Source organism: Cryptomeria japonica, chromosome 2 (assembly GCF_030272615.1).
Source record: "Cryptomeria japonica chromosome 2, Sugi_1.0, whole genome shotgun sequence".
NCBI lineage: Eukaryota > Viridiplantae > Streptophyta > Pinopsida > Cupressales > Cupressaceae > Cryptomeria > Cryptomeria japonica.
Window position 1 is genome coordinate 9,835,699 of NC_081406.1, and position 16,856 is coordinate 9,852,554.

Sequence of the window (16,856 nt, forward strand, 5' to 3'; positions counted from 1 at the left end):
GAAGCAAAATAACATAATCAAATAGCAATTAGCATCTTAGCATAATCATGTAGTATTGCATATCAGAGCATTTGTTAACTATCAGTTATTAGTCCATTCTTCATATGCCATCTTGGAAGCTATCAGTGCATTGTCTGAGAGCACACCATCTGCAACCAGGAACAGTGAAGTTAGGACACAATGAGACATAAACCATGAAAGTAATATTAGTATTTTTACTTTATATGTATTTCATGTAGTTTCATTGGTTGAGTTTGGATTTTCTGTAGCATTTTCATTGATATTTTGTGAAACTAACTTGTTGTAGGTAACATTCTGAGGGATGAAATTCAAGTCGACACAGAATGGAATCAAAATTATGATAACTAGATCTAGATGTACTTGAAAATATCCAGATAAGCACCCTTCAAAAATTCCAAGTAAGTGTCCTAACCGGTTTTTAAAGTTCCCAAAATTGATACAAACCCATTCAAAATGTAAGCGTGCAATTCTTCTTCTGTTAGGGTTGTCAGTGTGGGCTTATTCATTTGTTCCATACATTCTCTTTTATGAAGCAATAAAGTATTAAGCCTAGGACTACCCAAATCTCTTAATTCTCTAGCTCGGCGAATTAGATTGTCCTTATCCTTCTCCAAGGCTGAAATTTCTGACTCAAAAAGAAAAATTTGACCATCAACAGTGCTGGTCAATGACTCGGTACCATAAAAAATGACAAGTTATTCTATCTTGTCTTTATCTACCTTAATTTTATTGTCCAGGTCTACTGTTAGTTTTTTGTGTTAGTGCAAGACTGGTATATACGACTACATTGGTGAAGTGCTTCATCAATCCTTGTTATTTCTTCTGTCAGCTTAGCTTTGTTTGATATGATCATATTATCACAAGTAACCTTCCTAGCTGCATTGTATATTTCCACCAACTGTCAGTTTGACACTTGTTGAAGAGTTTTGTACTCTTTTGCAATGTAATCAGTCAAACCTTTAAGCTTACTAGAGGGGCAAGCTACCTGATTAACCTTGTGTTATGGTGCAAGCTGCTGCAAAACCGGTAATCCTTGCTTCATTAACTTTTGATCTACAACAAACATTAACTCAAAACTGCTCAACTGCTCTATGTTCTTCTCTTCAAAATGCCTAAAATCTACTTGACCAGATGAGTTAGGTGCCAATAATGAGGGACCAACAATTGGTGATGGTGTCGATACCTTGACTTTAGTCTGTTCAACCTCTTTTTCTTCTCCCTTCTATTATTTTTCCTTTTTTTGCTCAAACTCCTTGGCACCGATGGCTTTGCCACTTGGTGTAGTTATTTATGATGCCTCTACCTCATGAATTTCAATTGTATCAACATTAATTATTAGAGGAAAATTGTCCTCAATATTATGTGTCGATTTATTGACCTCTACATCCTGTACATGTGTGACTGCCAGAGGAATGCCCTCAATTAATTTCTTATCTAAAACCGGTGGATCTACACCTAATATACCTTTACCCTTAGCATCAACCGGATGTTTGGAATGTCATACTTAGGAGGGACTTCCGGTGATGTAAAGAAATTTGGTTTATCAATAAAGAATTTCACCCATGCCTTGTAGGTCTCTTTAACTATTTCATTTACTCTACCCACCATAAGACTTACATGTTGGATATTATTGGCATTTGATGAACTAACATGTTGATATGATGATAATATATGTTGTCATTGATGTCAATAAGTCAAGTGAACTTATATGAAGAGGTATGAAGAGATGCAGTGAACTGGTGTCAGGGTTTCACTAAGTGTGACTACTAGTTGGCAGTCTCTGCTCTAGGGTTATCGGTTTGGTGATCCAGCTTGTGCGATGCAACCAATGATACTCTATGATGAGTTAGCTAGGAGATATGAGTGAGATCGAGGTGCCACATCAGCCTTGTGTGTGTGAAGGATTTACTTGAGGATCTTGCATGAGAAGATTGACTGTGTTCAAAGTCTACCTCGAGAATGATCATTCTTCTTGGCGGTATGAGAAGAGAGAGTGATGGGTTATTGATTCCCATGTGTGGTGAAGAATGAACGATGCATATTGTCTTGTGATCTATTTAAAATCGTAATACTCTATGCAACATGTTTGGATGGTCAAGATTGGACCGCCTATGTTGTAAATCTAAGATGCTTAGGGTTTAGGGTTTATGCTACCAACCTAACTGATGTCTATAAGGTCGATGATGTTTGTTATTGTAAAGTTGTTGGCAAATGTTGTGTGTGTGTATCCAAGTGATGAGATAGTTGCCAGAGAAGTAAGTGGAGAATTGCAGAGTGTGATTACAGAGTAGAGGAATTGAAAAGGATCTGCCTTGGCATGTAGTGGTGTTACCAGATCAGAAGTTTTACCTGTTGGATTCTAATCATTTTAATAGTTGGAAAATTCCTTTACTGGGTAGCTTTAACATGCTTATTGTAAAACCTTTAACCAGGTGACTCAAGATCATTGAGTTCTTCAAATTATCTAGCAAGGTAACCTTTAACAGGGTTTCAACCTTTAACAAGATATATAGCCATCCCTTAACCAGGTGATCTCCAATAGGATCGGTTCCTAACAAAACCTTATTGTAAAGTCTTTAACCGGACTAGGCTCCTAACATAGCGAGCTTCAAAAGAGTTCAAAAACAAGCTTGTGGGTATTCATTCCCATTGTGGTTTTTCCCATTTGGGTTTCCACGTGAAAAATCTGTGTGTTATGTGTTATGCATTTTTCATGTGATGTGTATGTCTTATTTGGTTGAAAGATTATGCATGAAGAGTTATTAGGTTATGGTATTACTAGTATACCACATGTATATGTTTATGGGTGAAGTTGATATCAAGTATTGAATGTAGTTTAAGTGTTCTGTCCTATAAGTTTATGATGTTTGATGTCTTACTCTGTTTAACCGATATTGCCATGGTTAAGTTCAGTAATGATGACAATCAGTTGGTATTGTTTTAACTTGATAAGTTGTGGAGAAAGTTTTTGCCTATACTGATTCACCCCCCCTCTCAGTACCAGTTAGGGTATCCGTTGTTCATCATTATTCATCATTACATGCTTGTGTCTACTCTGGAAAATTGTTTTATTAGCAAAATCTAGACACTACTGTATCTCCTCTTCAGTAATAGATCCACAAACAATCAACAATTCTTGAACCTTTATATATTTATCTTCCTTAATAGCAGAAAATCTCCTAGCATCTAACTTATTATATAACTCGGTCGATATTTGTTTCTCTATCTCAATTAAATCTTTCTTATGTATAACTAAGTATAACAAAATTGCTTCCTTAATCTCCTTTTGCTCCTTATCATCCATATGTACATAATAATGTTGTATATTACTTAAAATTCCATCCTTAGTAATTTAATCAATAAATTCAGCAACAGAAAGGGGAGGGATAACCTTAATACTTTTGCCAGATTCAAGAGCCACATCTAAATCTGATTTCTTCTTTTTACCAGGAGTGGGAGCTGACTCTTGTACCGATTTCCTCTTCTCTGTAGGCTTCCTCTCCTTCAAACGTTTCTTTGGGGTTGTTGGAGGTGTGATGTTGGTTTTCTGCTTCTTCCCATTCCGAGGCTTCTTCCTCTAAATCCTTATGTAAGTCTTAGGAATCTTTGGGGGCTCATCTTCAATCTCAGATCTAGGAGCAACAGGGGCAATAAAGGTTTCTAGTTGCTTTATTTTCATCACACCCTTGCCGGTTGTTGTTGTCGGTGAGGCGTGAACCGCTACCAAAGAAGATGACTCTGCTAATCCAATGATCTGTTTGATTTCAATGGACATCTTCTGGACAACCTGCCCTACCTTCTTTATTTGTCCTTCTCTTTTCTTCTTGCTGAAGCCTATATGCACTTCCAATTCCTTTTATTTTGCAGTACCAAAAGTCTCTTCTTTTTCATCAACCGATGCATTAATAAGCATCTTGGCATATAACTGCAAGACCTATGCATCAACTCAGTAGAATAATTATCCACAATATGTTTTGGTACTCTTTCCCTTATCTTCATTTCCTATTTAAAAGCCTTGAAATAACCCCATAAAATGGAGTCTCTGTCCAGTCCTAAGTTTATCAAGGCATCCTTGATTTGCTTCCCTACCAAAATATCAAAGGCCCATTGCTTCTTACCAGATCCCAGGATCTCATTAAGAAATAAAAGCATCAAACAAACAATAAGATTACCATACTAGAATACACCTTTCTTTTCTCCCTTAATCTTCCCTAGATTCAAAATTAACTCATCACACATCCACTGATAGAGATCACATTTCTCATTCTCCTTAACCATCTTATGTGCATAGTAGATACAAGAACTAGAGACAAAGTTTAACCAATTGGATTGAGTTACCTTGTATCTAATGACCATACTGGAAGATTGCATGTCCTTGTTTCGGATAGTGCTTATCCTCATTGACCAGTTGTCGAAAGTGGCATCGATTAACTTATTGACTTCATTATTCAAAATTTTATTCTTTCCCGGTGTCTGTTTAGCTTGGGGAAAACCACTGATTGCAAAAATGGCCTCCTTATTGATCTTGTAAGGCCGATCTAGCCACATGAATTTGCCATGTACACGGCTCAACATATATCAAATTATTTCATCTTCAAACTCAGGCATCTCCAAAATATCAGTGAAACCCTGATACTTCAGATTTTTGAATTTTGGTTTGATCATGCCATTGTTGTCCAATAATGTTGTCATGTACATGGTCTTGATTTTTGATGTTCCTAGTTCCTCTAAAGTGTAGTGAATATATGCCTTGACATCCTCGACATAGAGTACATCATCAGGAACCCTAGAAAATGCACCTACATAATCATCAACCTTTGCAATCTGGGTATACTTCTTGAAAAATGGGTGTGGATGATCCTTAATGTCGACCACAATAGGGGTTGCCACATCTTCTAGAGCGGGAGAAGATCCAGAAGCCATTGTGAAAAGATAGCTTGAAAAACAAGAAAATACCTCACAAACTTCGTCGGTGAAAACCCTTGAAAATCCACTCTAAATGCACTGGAATTCACTTGAAAATGCTCTTAATCGCCTTAGATCGCCTTAAACTCACTTTTCTTCACTCTGAGTGTTGTGTGATAAAAAATGAAGTAACTTTTCCTTTTTATTCCGCAAAACCCTAATTTTTTATTGACATAAATGCATGGTGGCATATCATACTAGATCCTGGATCCATTATTTCAGTGCCAATTAACCTTCATTCTAACTTATCCAAAGTCTGAAACAAGCTTTCAGACCACTATTGAGGGTAATGAAAGAATTTTTATTAATTTACCTCCCCTTAAGGCTAATGCCTTAGTTATCAGATGAGTTTCCTACTAATGCAGGAATATTCTACTTTGTCGATTGAGTAACCAGGGTGTTTGCCTTTGTCGATTGATCTTCAGACTTTCTAATCCATTTCTTCTCATGCTTTTTCCGGATATCATCAGCCTCTTGTTTTCCCTTCTCATAATTTCCTAACAGTTTGTTCTTGCTTCTACAAAATTTAGCAATGTGTCCTATTTTGTTGCATGCATAGCAAGTGATATTGTTCTTCTAAATTGCCTTACTGTACCCTTGATCATTCCTTGACCTACATGAATTAGCCATATGTCCAAACTTCCAACATGCATGACATCTCACATTCATTCTACAATTTGTTGTCTTATGACCATACTTTTTAAAAATTGGAACACTGACCAAGAACTGAATTATTATTCTGATTTTCTCCATTTCTGCATTGACTTGCTTTATTACCAAATTTATTGTAAACAAAGCATCTACCATTAAATTTATGTGCATTGGGTTGTCTTACTGGTGATTTCTGATTTTGGTTGACCTTCTGACCAGATGTGTGTTGGTAAACAGATTTGACTCCCACAATTTATTCAATTTTTATACTCTTTAGCCTAAGAAATGAAAGACAAATTTCACCATACAATTGGAAAATAATCATATTGATTAACCTCTGAATTAAGGTACAACTCCCTTTAATAGATATTCAATCAGCTCCAAATTACACACAACTAACATTATACTTTTCACCAAAAAGTACAAAAAGGTAATTGTATTCACCAGTCAATACCAAATGAACACAAGCATTGATTCATATATAATTCTTTGTGTAAAGCCACCATACTTCACATGTACGCTAAAACAAAATGAAAACCTTAAAAGATGAATTTCACTAATATTTTCTATACATATAGAAAGCTATGTCAGATTCTTTCTTGAAATAAATTCTCACATAAATCAAATTTCAAACACCAAACTCATAGATTTGTAGTCAAAGATAAACTGTCATTTGATTTTCATTCATAAATGATCATCAACTTCCAACACATACATAAAGTATTCAACCAAAATTAAAGAGAGTTTTTCAAAAAATTAACGGACCCGCGTAAACTCATTACAAAGCTTATAAATAGGTTACCAGACAAATAGTTTAACCAAAGGTAAAATTAACTCCAAATGAGTTAATGAGAAACTCTCCTAACTGCATAACTAAAAATTAAAAGAAAGCTAGACACGTTGGCATACAACCACCAGCAGTGCTAGTCATGTTGTCGATTCTGTCTCAGTCAGATTGCCCAGGTTGCTATTTTGGGTGGACACCATAACCACTTTCACTATACTCCACTCCCGATGAACTTTTGAGAACTCCTGGATTACCACTACATGTAGCAGGATGATATGAATTACCCTTTGCTTCTAGAGTTCCTTCTTTCTTTTCACCAGTTGCACTTTATCTCTGTGAGAATCCAAGTGGTCTAGACATACTGCAAGCATCGACTCCACTTTGGCAATCTTCATAAAATCCTCCACGGCTAAGGACTTTTCCACCTTAATCTGTTTAATGTGACTGCTGAATTGATTGACCATTTCTGTTGTATCTTCCAAAGTTTGGCCATCTTCTTTAAGCAACTGAACATCTACACAACGCAAATATTTTTTCATGGTTGTTCTCAGGGTTGTTAGTTCACTTCGCAGACTGGCAGACTCACTATGACCTTTCTCAATGATTTGGTTACGCCACTCTATACTTTCTTTGCATATGAACATTATGTCTTCATCTAATCCTAGCACTTGTCTTTCAGCAAGAAAATTCATCAAGCCATAGTGCGGAATATCGCGCATCTGCCTTGAAATCACCACCCATTTAGTCTTTTCGTTATGCCATGAGATCAAGTCAACGTCCAATTCCTTGGTAACATCATTGGCATCCTTGAAAATTTGAACTAAATCGATATATAATTAGTTCCTTGATGCACAATCGATGTGAGCCACTCAAAGAAAATCTCTGCGATCATCTTGTTCCTTTTAACCTCATCCAAAAACTTCTGATTCCAAGGGATTTTGAACTAAAGGGAACAAAACTCTGGGACAATGGCATCAGACTATTCTACAGAGCATGGATGTATTAAGCCATTTGCATTAGACTCTGTTTCAATTCTGCTTTATCCTTTTCATCCTTCCAGCTGCGGGAGATAATCCTTTTGGTTGAAGTTTCCAAATGTTTCACATCAACCGCTCTAGTTCCTACCCCCAAATCAACTCGCTCAATAGTATAATCAGCCTCAGAGGCAGTGGCAACATCCTTATCAGATGTAGGCTTAGCAATATCTGTAGTCTAATATTTTGTGCCCTCATCAAAACCGATCATGGTTTCCACTTTTAGCCGCTTAGGCTTCGTGGCTCTTCCTAAACACTTACTCACAACATCTTCCATTGACACAGATTTAGACACACCATTCCTTTTCTTCGTGATTGAATCACTCAACCATTTAGGAGCCACAATTATATCTTTGGATTGCATGGGCGAAGACCTTTCTGAAGTCGACAACATAGCATTATCTGTATTAGACAGAACATCAAGCAACTGTGAATCCTGGATATTAGCATCATCATCGGTTAAGACCTTGTTAGCATCATAAACAAGCGTTGTTTTATTTCCCTGTACTTCTTCGGCATCCAAATCAAGAATGATATGAGCGACATGTGGCTAAAAGTTCTTCTTGTATCTTAATCTAGTAACTCGGCCACCAATGGAATGTGCAGCTTTAGAGTCAAGTTTTTCCTCTTTAATCTTAGCTTGCTTCTTTCCTGCAACAAAAATAGGAATATTAGTTAAAATAGTGGTTTTGCTTACAATCTTCCTTTTTCCACCCTTATTTCTTGGACTGGTTGCCTTTCTCGGATGAAATCTGCAGTTCCTTAGCCAATTCTCCGTTCTGCGAATTATACTAAAGGTGCGTGCCTGTACATTATTCTCCATTTTTCTATTCCAATCAACCTCTGGGAGGGGTTCATTGTCTACTCATTTCATGAATTCTGGATCCAATACATCTCCATTATCAATGGTCACACCAGAGGTATCCATTTGCAACTTCATATCGAGAATTTGCTTCAGAGTTAACCTAAACCAATTTCTTTTTCTCACTTCAAATTCATGTAAGCAGTCTTCCCAATAATCTTCCAATTGTGGCACATATTGATCAGGCATTATCTTTTTCACATAATGAGAAATAAAACCTTTGCTGTCAAAATTATCTCTCTTCATGAAGGTTTTCAAATGAAACCTCTTAAATTCTAACTCAAGATTCAGTGCATCAGAAATAGACTTGCAACTATAATGGCCTAAATCAATAGGAAAAATTCCACTTGTGCCAGAATATTCACCATAATCCTTTACAACATTGGCTAATTGCCTAGAAACTTCAATCAAAACATAGTAGTCTGAAACATATCTAGGTAACCTAAAGGGTTCACCTTTAAAGCTTCCTACCCTTATATAAGTGAAGTGATTAAATTGAGTAAAGAAGCTACCATAGATGTTAATGAGTTCAACAGCTTCAATCGACATTCTCCTGTGCAAATTACCCTGTGACTCAAAAGTTAATCTCCCAGCAAAAATATCATTCCAGCGAAGGTAATTGTCAACATGTCCTTTTTGGGTCAAATGGGGGTGATATTCATAGATTTTTATACCCTGAACCCATTTTATATGGAACAGTCCAGACCACTCCCTCACATAAGCTAACATATAGAACAAATATGAAGACATAAAAATTTGACATCCCAAGGTAATTGCTCAAACCCTCATGCAACCTTTCTTCAATTACGGTTCCCCAATAAATGAACTGATCTTTGTCGAGAGTGACTTGGATGAAGAAATACATCCAGTCCTCCCAATAGAAAAAGTGTGAATTTCCCCTAATTCTGCTCAACATTATTACCAAATCCTTGATTCTAGGAATCAAATGCTCTTGAGTTAATGGCCTTGGCAGCCTTGAGCCGCCCTTTTGAAACTTCAAAAGCCAATTTTGTGCAATAATGGTTCTGTAATACTGCTTCTTCTCAGAATAAATCCCATAAGACTTTCCAATAGTTCAATCCTCATAGGGTTCCTGATGCGGGATACCCATGGCCGCCATTACTGTCTCTCTATCAATAGAGAACAAAACCTCAACATTATTTCTCCTAATGCACCTGTTAACTTTGTCATAGTGATTCATGCTCTCTAAAACCAACTCAGGACAAGGGGTAGTTGGGGGAAATGCTGCTGCTTCCAATAAAGCACTTTGTGCAATATCTTTTAGCGTAGAATCAATAGTTGGGTTCCTTACTATTTCTAAGAAAACATCTAAATCTAATTGAAATAGAGCTGTATCTGCTAGCTCTGGTAAGGAACTCACAAGGGAAGAATAGCTCGCTAATTTAGGCAAAATCGGCCTCATGTTTAACCCGGAATATTTCCCCAATCAACTCAAATAAAGCAGAAAATAGGTAAAACAGAAACAAGCAGCTAAACAATATACCCATATCTTTTAAAAACTGCAACAATTAGGAAAGTCGTTGAACATACTTTCCTCTGTCATCTGCAAAACCCTTATCGCAGTCTATTTTCCTTTCGCTCCAAAACTCTCCTTAAAACTTATGTTTCACAAATGACAATCTTCGATAAAACTACTGCTCAATTTAAAATAGCCAAGAAAATCTTACCCATGATTTCCATAAGTTATCATCATTACTCTTCACTCATGCGACATGACTCTGAAATGATCGCAAATGAGCATGCATTTAATAACAAGTCACTTCATATCTGAAAACACGATTCCCACGCCATACTTGCTATAAATGACAACTTTTAAATAATTAGGAAGAATATTCCTTTTCTGCCACCGTTAGCCGTATCTTAGAATCCGCGCCGCCATCCCATGAAAAGTCATATGATTTGCAAGAAATCAAATATTGAACTTTGAACCTTGAAAAACAATATCAACACAAAAACATATACATGACCAATATTGAACTTTGAACCTTGAACCAGAAAGGTTCAAGTTCAAGGTTCAACCAATGCTAAACATCGACAAATACTAAAGAAGACATATAAAGCTGCGTGGGGAAATAAAATTTAACATGATGCCCGTTGAACTTTGAACCTTGAAAGTTCAAGGTTCAAGTTCAACACAGTGAAACTTAAAGAAAACAACGAAGACTAATTTGCACAGGAAATTCAAGGCACACAACCTGACCAAAGGACTAGTTAGGGACATGACTCAATAAGTCGGTATTAAAATGAAAATTTATATGTTCCGCCAATAGTGGCTCTGCATGGGGACTGAGACTGTAAAGCACCAAGCAATGAATCCCAGAATCTCTGGTATCACAAATGACTCAAAAGTAAGGTCGAACTCACACCAAAACTCACACACCTAAGATAAACACAACAAAAACTGTATGTACAAACTGGCAGGGGACTCCTGCTTACAATTGATACAATTTTAAATCCTGCCTGTTATAGGACAAAGGTAATTCAAAGCCATCCTGATAAGCAAGTTTAAAAGAATTGGGACCTTTTACCTCATGAATTATGTAAGGTCCTTTCCATAGTGACTCGAATTTGCTGTGAGCACCTTTCGGCTCCCTCCTTTTATCTCATAATAACAACAAATCACCTTTCATGAACTTCCTAGGTCTTGCCTTCTGATCAAAAATCTTTTTCACCCTCATTTGATGTTCTATAATCATGTCAACCAGTCTTTCCCTTTCTTCCTCAATCTTAGTTAAGTACATAATTCTTTTCTCAAAAGAGCTCTGAAAGAATGCGTCTTCTACTACAGTTTGCCATTTATAAGCCGCTAATTCTAGAGGAAGAGAGATTTGGGCACCAATGCCATATACCAACTCAAAAGGAGACATCCCTAGAGCTCACTTAGGTGAGGTTTGATCTGCCCACAGTGCTTCATGAAACTTCTTGTGCCAGTCTCTCAAACTTTCGCTAACCAATTTCCTCATGATGTTAATCAAGTTTTTGTTACTTGACTCCGCTAGGCCGTTACCCTGTGGATAATAATCAGAAGCATGTGCCAAAGAAATTCCATGATCAAAGCAAAATAAAACTAATTCGGATGAAGAGAAATTTGATGCATTATCTGTGACTATTTTATGAGGAACCCCGAACCTGACAAGAATATTGTCCTTAAGAAACGCACACACAACCTCTAAAGTGGTATTTTTCACAGGGATAGCTTCCACCCATTTAGTGAAATAATTTGTTGCTGTTAATATGTGAGTGTGTCCTGTGCTAGAGGTTGGATTCAAAGGACCAATGAAATCTAATCCCCATTGTTTAAAGGGTTCCTCAATCACTACAGGTCTTAAAGGCAAAGAAACCAACTGGGATTTACCTATAAACAATTTACACTTGTCACACTTCGCCACCCAAGCATACGCATCTCTGAACATTATTGGCCAATAGTAATAGTTCCTCAAGATTTTATATGCAGTAACCGTAGAAGAGAAATGACCACCGCATGCCTCATCATGAAAAGTTTTCAGTAAAGCCTCTTGATGCGACTTATCTACACACCTAAGAAAGGTGCCATCCAAACCCTTCTTGTACAATATATCATCAAAGATAACATACTTTGCAGCTTTCAGCTTCAAATTTCATTTCTCCCTAGGAGAAAAATCGTCTGGACAGTCTCCATAAGTAAGATAATAGGCAACATCGGTGAACCAGGAATCCTGATGATTAACAAATAAAGTTAAGGGAAGATTCCCGTCCTCTTCAAACTTGTTCTCCGCCATTCGTTTACAAAGGCCTTGTCCTCTAACCAGCTTAGTGGGCTTAATGTCTAAATTAAACTCTTGAACCTTATAGACCCAAGATGCTCTATTATTGATACCAACATCCTGCTAGGTTAAAACACTTTTCACTACAGAGTTCGGAACAAAGATAGTTGCATGTGAATGAAGTATATAGTACTTGAATTGTTTCATGACTTTCACTACTGCATAAGCTTGCTTTTCTATCTGCGAGTATTTTAACTTGTGCTTCTTCAGAGGTACACTCATGAACGAGATTGGAACTTCCTCATTATCTTCACCTTTCTGCACTAAAATTCTAGACATAGTATGCTCTGACGCATAACAATAAATAATAAAATCTTAACTAAAATCTGGGTTAACTAGAGTAGGTGCATGCGCAATTGCTCTTTTTATTTCTTCAAAATCCCTTTTACCTTCATCATTCCACTTAAAAACTACTTTCTCACTCATCATATTTACGATATATTTAGTAGTCTCGGCAAAATTAGGAATAAAACGCCTTAGAAAGTTCACCTGTCCAAAGAAGGACCTCACTCCATTTCTATTGGAAGGAAGACTGAGTTGTTGTATTGCTTTTACTCTCTCTGGATCCACCTTTAATCCCTCCTTTGAAACAATATGTCCGAGAAGTTTTCCTTCTGTGTCGCTAAAAACAGACTTTTTAGGATTTAATGATACTCCATGCTCTCTGCATCTCATCACGACTTTCCTCAAATCTTGCAGATGATGTTTCCTCTTCCTAGAGAATATAGTCAAATCATCTAAATACACTACAATAATCTTATCCCTCAAATTCCCACAGGAAAGATCCATCACCCTCTGAAACGTTGCCCCTACATTAATCAATCCGAAAGGCATCATGTTATATGCAAAGGTGCCCCAGGGAGTTATAAATGTTGTCTTGTGTTGATCTTGCTTTGAGACACTGATTTGGTTATATCTAGAGAATCCATCCAACATGGACATCATCTTTGATCTTGAAACAGTTTGCAAAATATGATCCATTGCTGGAAAAGGATAATTATCCTTCAGGCTTGCTTGGTTCAAGTTTCTGAAATCAACATAGATTCGTATTTCACCATTTTTCTTCTAAACAGGGATGATATTAGCAATCCAGGTAGAATGATGTAAAGGATAAATAATTCGGGCCTTCAACATCTTGTCTACCTCATGAAAGATTGCTTCTGCTACCTTTGGATTAAAGTTCCCCAACTTCTACCGGAAAGGATTGACACCAGGTTTCAAAGGAATGTGATGTTGGAAATTACCATCTCTGAAATTCTTTAAATCATCGTAGCTCCATGCAAAAACATCTTTGAACTCAATCAACAGGCTGATGAACCTCCTTTTCTCCTCTTCGGAACAACATTTACCCAAATTAACAAATTTAGGATCCTCCTCAGTTGCAATGTTGATTCACTCATACTCATCAGAGTTTTGAATTACAGGAGTATCTTTCTCCCCTTTCTTAACATACCCATCCTTTCTATCAAAAAGACGTTCAAGAGACACCAAGCCTTTTGGGATTTTATTTCCTTTCAACTGTAGTATCCCATCATGCAGTTCCTCTGGTGAATTGGGAGAAAACTCTTTACAACTTACTTCTGATCCTTCATAAAACACGGATGTGAAAATATTTGCACACCGTAAAAAGTTCTGAATCTGTTTATCATTTTCGAGCACCTACTAGGATTCAGAGTTGTTGGGGATGCAAACCAGTTCTACCCTGTAGGTATCTGTTGTGAAATCAAGATGAGGAACTAATAGAGCTGCAGATACCACCAAAGAATCAGCTTTTGAGTAGAACTCCCTTGGTATTGCTTCGATCGAGAAAGCAAAGAATGCTTCAATCTCAACCCAAACACAGTTTCTATAATGTCTCAGCCTCTCATTTTTAACAGCGAATAAAACTCTCACTTGCTTTACAATAAGTTCAGCATCACCTTTAACCTTCAACATTTTGATCTGCAATTTCTTCTCTTCAACAAGACCTAATAATAGAGCTTCATATTCAATCGTATTATTAGTGTTTTGAAACTCTAATTTGAAAGCATAAGGAATAACTTTACCTTCAGGAGGTATTAATACTACCCTAGCCCCTGAACCAACAGATGAACAACTCCCATCAAATTCCATAGACCAGAGTTCATCAGACATACCTAAATCTATGGTCTTGTCCACCTCTTAAAAATTGGTTGATATCATATAATTTCCAAAACCACAATCTTGATAGAAAATTTGAGCTTTCGGATCATCTGAAGGAAAAACTGTGTATTTAGCTTTTGTTTTAGGATGCAAGACAACTTTATGTTTTCCAACTGTGATCATCGCCTGAGACCAATCCATTCTAATTTCCCCACCCATGTCTTTACAAAAGGTATGACTCAATAACATGCCATAACTGGCAGGGATGTGAGCCACCATAATTGTCAACTTGATTCTTTTATCAAGATGTGCTACTGAAGCCACTTGTTCATCCTTAATTTGCCCTAACAAAGGCACTTGTTTGGAATCCATGGAATAACATTTGCCAAAGGTCTTTGTTAAGGTTAAACCTAAAACTTTTGCTACTATTGAGGGCATGACATTTTCTGATGCTCCAGAGTCTATTATACAATTACTCAATTTATGCCCATTGATAAACAAGGACACATAGAAAGGTTCAGGCTTATCTTCAAGACTAGGTTCAACTAGTTCAATTTGTTGAGGAATAGTTTTTGATGAGACTTCAGGGATTACTAAATCAGGGATGATATTTTCCTATGCTGAAGAATTACAAGTCACAGGCATTTGGGTTTCACTTGCTAAAGTATGAGTATCATTTCCCTTGACAAATTCAACTAGTCTATCTAACTCAATAGGGTTCAACTTCAGATACTCAGCCAGAGTAATTTGAACACAAGATGATTTGCAAAATTCAATGATATCAAAGGAATTATTAAATGAATTAAAACTTGAAGAAGCAACTTCTTGAACAACTTTTGAAACACTTCCAGGATGAGTCAGAATTTCCTTACCCTTTGCAGTGCTATGAACAGGTGTTACAACATCTCGAGGCTTCAAATTTTGTTGAGTTCTAGTAAGAATTGCATATGAGGAATCCTCCAAAGTCACCAACATGTTTCCTCCCCTTTCCAAGTCAGAGACATATTCCATATAATGAATTTTAGAGTCGCCAAGCATACTTTGGGAACCTCCTTCATTAGCTTCAAATATTGTTTCTCCTTTACTGATCATTTGAGAAAAACAAACCATCTTTGGGCATGAAGAACCATCATGTTCATCAGTTAAATGAAACACACATGTGTTTGTCTTAGGAGGTGGCACTTCAATAGCAAGTATTTGTTGCACAGGAGGTAATTGCAATTATCTTCCTCCGTTTCCTCCTTGTTGATTGGGATATTTTCTAGGAATGTCCTAATACGATTGAGAATATGAAGTGCTTGCTTTAGGAGCTTGTCTTTTTAGGGCAATCACATCGTTCATTAGCCGCTGGATGACAAGATCTGAAGAAGTTGAAGGTTGAACACTAGGTATCTATACTTCCCTTTTCCATTTATCCACTGTGATTAAATCATCTTCTAATTCAACTGCAAGGGTTTTAGCAGCATTCAAATCTACGACTCTTTGCCTGTGGATCAGGAAATCTATTTTAGAAGGCATAGAATTAATAAAGAAACACTTAAGGTTGTCATCTGAGGGATTTTGATTAGCTGGAATCTTATGTAAGATCTTATCAAATCTTTCTACAAAGTCCCGCATAGATTCGGGAATTTCCTTTTTCAACTCGGCTAATTGAGCCAGGAGGGAATGTTCATCCTCAACCACTTTAAATCTTGCCTCAAATCTTGTTTTCAAATCTTGCCAAGTTGTTATCACACTATTTGGTAAGTGCTAAAACCAGTCGGCTGCTACCCCAGTTAGTGTTTGGACAAACAACATGACAACAACATCCTCATGTTGAACCGCTATTATCCCACAAGCCATACTGAATGCATTCAAGTGTTCATCAATGGTGATCATTCCATCCCCACTAAATTTTGGCAAATGATCCCTAACACCTTTTGGTAAGGGGTTAAGATTCAAAACTAAGTTCAACGGGCCTACAACAGCCCCCCAAGGATTGTTTGCTGCCATTGGAAGTATGATATTAAGGGGGGTCGGGTTGAATATATTTGGTAAGGCAACACCGTGTAGGGTCAAAGCTTGACAAACCAAGGACACAGGTGATGATGGTGATGAATTAGTATACCAAGAAACACTAAACTCAAACTCTTAAACAGTTTAGTAGATAATCGGTATAACATATTCACTAATAAACCGGTAAAGATAAATGCAAACCGAATAGAAAATAAAGCATTAACCCACAAAACCACAATCACCATAACACAAGATATTTGACGTGGAAACCCAAATGGGAAAAACCACGGTGAGCAAAAATTCACAAGTAACTATTTGCAGAATAGAAACCAGACCGGTTAAGGTCATACAATGTTCTTCACCAGAACAGATCCTGTTAGGAATCTAGATCTCTTTTAGGAGATAAGTCTTGTTAAAGACTACCTTGTGAGGGGATTTCAGATCCACAGTTGTGAACCACCTTGTTAGAGGATTTACAAAGGCTTTGCTAGGCCTACCCGGTTAAAGGTTTCAGACTTGTCGAGAATGTGAGTAATCAATAAGTGAGTGATCTAGATACTAGCACAATATGGTTGGTTAGATCCTTGATAGCTCAC